The sequence below is a fragment of the Microtus ochrogaster genome, unplaced genomic scaffold (assembly GCF_000317375.1).
Source record: "Microtus ochrogaster isolate Prairie Vole_2 unplaced genomic scaffold, MicOch1.0 UNK3, whole genome shotgun sequence".
NCBI lineage: Eukaryota > Metazoa > Chordata > Mammalia > Rodentia > Cricetidae > Microtus > Microtus ochrogaster.
Genome location: NW_004949101.1, coordinates 9,669,259 through 9,675,151, shown reverse-complemented (window position 1 = coordinate 9,675,151; position 5,893 = coordinate 9,669,259). Strand labels below are relative to the sequence as shown.

General features: G+C 41.5%; 1 pseudogene; it reads left to right on the top strand.

Annotated features, from left to right (window-relative positions):
- The window catches only part of LOC101986222, a 1,282-nt pseudogene extending 626 nt beyond the window's left edge, over positions 1 to 656 (top strand).
- The last annotated feature ends 5,237 nt before the right edge of the window (positions 657 to 5,893 follow it).

Genomic DNA, 5,893 nt, shown 5'->3' with positions numbered 1-5,893 from the left:
CCATAGAAGTTATGGAAAATAGGCAGAGTGGGAAAGAGAGAGGATTTGCTTTTGTAACTTGTGAGGATTATGGCACAGTTGGTAAAATTGTTGTTCAGAAATACCACACTATTAATGGGCATAATTGTGAAGTGGAAAAGGCCCTTTCTAAACAAGAGCTGCAGTCTGCTGGATCACAGAGAGGCCGTGGAGGAAACTTTGGAGGTGGTGGAGATAATTTTGGTTGTGGTGGAAACTTTGGTGGAAGAGGAGGCTATGGTGGTGGAGGTGGTGGCCGCAGAGGTAGTTATGGAGGTGGTGATGGTGGATATAATGGGTTTGGAGGTGATGGTGGCAACTATGGTGGTGGTCCTGGTTACAGCAGTAGAGGAGGCTGTGGTGGTAGTGGACCAGGCTATGGAAACCAAGGTGGTAGATATGGTAGTGGTGGTGGAGGAAGAGGATATGACGGTTACAATGAAGGAGAAAATTTTGGTGGAAGTTACTATGATGGTGGGAACTATTAATGACTTTGGAAATCATAGTGGACAACAGCAATCAAATTATGGACCCATAAAAGGGGGAGTTTTGGTGGAAGAAGCTCAGGTAGTCCCTGTGGTAGTGGCTGTGGATCTGGTTGTGGAAGTGGTGGATATGGTAGCAAAAGGTTTTTTTAATAAAAGCAGCAGAAGAGGGCTACAGTTCTTAACAGGAGAGAGTGAGGAGTTGTCAGGAAAGCTGCAGGTTACTTTGAGACGGGTTGTCCTAAATTCCTTAGAGGAACTGAGAAAATCTGCCACAAAAGGAACAATGATCCGCAGTCAGAAAAGTTACCGCAGCTTAAACAGGAAACCCTTCTTGTTCAGGACAGCTATAGCCACAGTCTACAGAAGGTGTAGCTGTTGATTAATGCAATGCAGACAATTACATGTGCATTCCCGGGGTCTTTTGTCTGTTGTACCTTTGTCTTTTTGTTTTCGTTACAGCAGGTGTATTGCCCTGTAAATTTTGGTAGTGGTACCAGAAATAAAAAAATGAAGGAAATTTTAACTTAAAAAAAAAGAGTTAATGTAATTGATAGAGATTCTGTGTGATTATTTGGGTCTGGGGGCCAGGAATCAAAGTGCAGTCTCCATTTCCATACATTATAACCTACTATCCTTGCTTTAGTAAGAAAAGTGGGAGAGTTGAGAGTTTAGTGATTTAATCAAGGTAGCCTGGTTGAGACATTGGAAATGCCATTGAGGAGAGGCCATCTGAATATTTCACTCTTGTGAGTGCCAAGAAGGACATCTACTATATAGTGATGAGAGCCAATAGTCATTGGCCACTGTATCCTATAAATACTATGGTCTTGTAGAAGACAGTATTCAGCCGTAAGCTCCTCTTATCAGGTTTTCTTACACAGTTCTGAGCATACTGTTTTTCCTTAGGTTAGAGAGCCAGGATTCTCTGTATGACAATCGGGATTTCACCAAACCTTATACAATAGTAAGACAGTAGATACAGAAACTGCAAAAAAAAAAAACAACAAAAAACAAAAACAAACAAACAAACAAAAAAACCAACAACCCAGTTCAGCAAACAAAGACTTCTCAGTCTTGGAACTGAATGTATAGGTCCTTGTGTGGAGTGGGCATAAAGTGAAAGAGGTATCCTCTTGACAGCGTGTCCCTACGTCCATCAGTTGGGAGAAACAAATAGAGTTGCCAGGTTGCTAGTCAGTGCCTTGCATGAAGCTAGACGCTTTTTGCCAGAATTATGAGCCTAGCTCAGTGTTCTGTGGAAATAGGCACTTTCCAGACCATTCTGTGATCATTCTGATGATGGAGCTTACACTAAATGCTGTCATTACTGAGCTATAATATGTGGAAGTAATTTTCTTTCGGCGTTGGGGACCAGAAGGAACTTGTTTTGTGCCTGTTATTAGTCTACATTCGAGAGAAATTCATTTGCTGGAGGAAAGTTATTAAAACAACCTAATGCAATATTCGTGTGAGAAATAATAAAATTGATAAATTAGAGGTGAGCAAGGCCAGAGTTCTTCTGTATTTCCTCCTGGGACCCAATGTAGATTTCCAATATTTATTGTGTTGCAGCTTCTCAGATGAATGATTTGTCTATTTGGTCTGTTTGGTATGGAATTAAAGATACATGCTCTTGGTGGAGAAGCCAAAACACAACTGAAAGATCTGCCACTGCTAGACAAGATTCTTATCATCTGTCAGGCCCCCATTTATGCTCATGTGTGTGTGTGTATGTGTGTGTGTGTGTGTGCATATGTGTGTGTGGCCTCGAAGTGAACCAAATTTTATTTTGTTGCAGACAGTTTCAATTTTTGGTTCACCATCAAGAGGTCTTTTCTGGGACTTCCGACTCTAATTTATATCTTCACACAGTATTCAACACTCTCTCAAAGAGTCTAAGATAAGTGCACAAGCAATTGTATCTATTCTTGATTTTTATGATGAAATGCACTATATTTTTCTTTAAAATTCCTTCGGGTATTTTTTGTTATATTGTTTGATTTTGAGGCCTGTGAAGGAATTCTCCGTTATGCCAATATGTTTTTCTTTTGGGATATACAGTTTCTTTTAAAAATAATACTTTTTATCAACATTTGACAATTGTGTCCTGTGTCATTTGATCCTCCCCAAGCCCAGTTCATCCTACACATACCCTTTCCATCTTTACCTGCCAGCCTAACCAACTTGAGTTATTTTCTTCTTTTTCACTTTCTCAATGAGTCCCGTTTATGCTGCCCAGCTAATCTTAGGAGCAGAGTCTGCTCTAGAGCATGGTAGACCCATGACGAGTCACATCATTAAAGAGCATTGATTCTCCCTCTCCCAGCAGCTATTGAAAGGCAATAGCTCCTCAGCTGGTGCTGGGATTTCAGGCTGCCTTACCCCATTCATGCTGGGATGTTGTCTGTATTGACTTTGTGCAAGTCGTACACATGCTGTCGCAATTGCTGTGATGTCCGGTGTGCAACGGTCCTATTATTAATGATTTTGGCAGCTCCCTAACCCACTGTTTCCCAAACTTCAGAGCACAGAGAATCACCTGAAAACTATCCAGATACACTGTCGGCTTCATCTCGGATTCTAAGTCAGTAGCTCAGGTGGGCTCCAAGAACGTGCATTTCTTTCTTACAGTCTTTCAGATGGGGCAGCTGTCCTGTGGCAGTACTCAGAATTGTGTCACCAGGGAAATCAGATGCTTGCATTTGGTTATGTAATACCAAGTTCTAGGTCTTTCTTAAAATTCTTCTGAAAGGCTTACCGGCCAGCTTCTAGGGGTTTCAACCACAGGATGACCTTTTCTCTTGTCCCCCTCTTATTTCTTTACCATGTCTCATACCTATGCCTCTTTGGTTATTCAGACTTTGGGGCTTGGTGTTCACTTGCTCGACCGTCTCATTTTCAGCATTTGTTCATTATCAGATCCATCACAAATCATCTTTACAATGGCTCTCTGCCTCCCCGGCTTGTCACATACTCTGTAGTTCTGAAGGCCTGTTCCCACTCCTGCCTTGTTTGTACTGTCCGTAAGAGCAACCCCTATTGCTAAAACGTCTTTGGTCTAAGGACATTTTAGACCAAAAATGTCTTTTAAACATATATTTAGCTTGTGCCATCTGTGTCCCTTTTCACTTGTGACACAGCTAAAAATCTCTCATAAGTCATAGAGGAATAGAGAGCTAGGTTACATCATATTAAACCTCTAGCCACCCAGATTTTTAGAGAAACCTTAAAATAATCAAGTCTTAAGTAGGAAATTCTTAAGGCACTTGGAGGCGAATATAAGTTTCTTTTGTCTTAGCTCCATTTCTCTGTTTCTGAGACTCATTTTCAGCCAACCTCAGCTGAATAATAGTAAAACACATCTCACTTGCTAATATTAGTCTTTACCCCTTGCCCATAGCATCGGTTGAGAACTGAGCTGTTCTTAATGGTACAGAGATGACCTTTACGTTGGCTGAATAAACTGTGTTAATTATAGGCCTTTACATTTAATAGGAGAAAGAAAAGGAAGGCGTTACAATATTAGAATAAAACCATAATATTAACTACCAATTTCTATTGCTGTTTGCTTTCTGTATTGACAAACTCAACTTGCCAAGGGCTAAAAATTGATTTGTCCTGCCTCATTTCCGTTCCAGCTAAAGTCATTATGTGGAACAAAAGCAGCTTTTACCAAAGAGGGAGAATGTATCTATCTTCACAATTAACTAGGAGACTGGCATTTAAGCGTTTCACACCAGTGTGTCCTTACTGTAGGGACTATAATTGTTAAAGATGAGGTACTATGAAATGGCAAGTCCCGAATACTTAGTTAACCTTTTCTGTGCTCTGATAGCGAGGTTAGATTGTATTTCCTTTGCTCTGGGAAACCTAAATATAACTTTCGACTTTTCCTTCTAGTTCATTAGTCAATACACATCTTTTGCATGTGGTGTTGTGGAATATAGGTTATGTGGAAGACATAGTTTCTTATGCTTAAAGATTTACTGTTTAAGTAGGGCAAAAAGACACATGGATAAAACAAGAGGTCAAAAGAGTATCGTGCATAAAAATGGCATCTAAGGACTCCTGCGCTTAAGAGTAGGGAGACACTTCCTGGGTGATGCTACGTGAAGAAGGAAGTGAAAAAAAGATGAGTGGGTGTTGGAGGAAGAAGTGGGGCAGGGGTGGGAGTAAAAGAGTGCTCGGTTTTGAACTTGAGTGCTTTCCAGAAAGTTCGCTGGGATGTGTGAAATCAGAAGGGATAGAGGCAGAGGAACCTTTGTGAATGTTGTGCCACAGCGATGCCTGGGTTTTGAGAAGGTGAAGTTTGTGGAGTAGAATGAAAGCGAGGGAGAACCGTGTCTTCCCCGGAGCCAGTGAGAAAGAAGGGATAAAGGCAGAGTGCTGTGGGGGCAGCTTGGGATGGACTATCGCTGACTTTTCAGAAAGCCTTTGGTAGGCTGCGTTTCCGAAAACCTGAACATAAGGTGGGAGTCTAGAGCAACGGATTCACCAAGGTAGGACTGCAGGGGAAGAAGAGGCGGAGTGGGGCAAGGGAGGAGGTCAACGGGACAAAAGGCTACAAAGATGGAGCCTACTCCCGTGGGTACTCTAGAATTTACATCAAACCAGAAGCTTGTCCTGGCTTGAGAAAAATGGGTCAGGCTTTTGAGTCTATTAGACATTTGTCAATGACAGCTTGCCTGCAGGTGGAGCGTGAGGGATAACCACCCAGGTGTTTCATGGCAGGTGGCTTCTGCCTGCTGGATTTCCCAGAAACGGGGCAAGTGTGAGATGTGGCAGCCAATACTCCCAGCAGCTTTGGGAGGAGAATACACTCATCTGGTGGTTGGGGCATTGCAGGATCTGCTCCACAGATCTTACACTCCAATAAAAAAACTATTTTGACCCCTTTAGATTACAGTCTCCCTCACCAACTATGACACACACTCAATTAGAAAGCAAAAACAGTGTAATATTCTTAATGTCTGTCCTCTGCCTCCTCCTCAAAAGAGCTACTGCTTTCATACCAAACCTCTAATCTAAATATGAAGCCAAAATGTGGATCTGTTCGAGCTACCATTCACAGCAAAAAAACAGCAAGAGACCTCACCTCCATCATAAACTGTAGTCCTGCATGTTTGCACTAATAACAGAAATTATTGTCTTATTGCCTGGAAAGACCATTTGAGAGATGTTTTGCATGTTAGGAAACAGATTCTTACTCTTCTCATGATCTGTATACAAAAGCAAGCATACCTTAGCATTATCTAGATATAAGTTAGCAAATACCCCACCTGGAATTTAATATTCTAAAGAGTCAGAACAGGGCTTAAAGGTTAAGAAATTTCTAATCTTGGCTGTACTTAAAAATCACCTGGGAAACAAACAAAATAAAACGATCC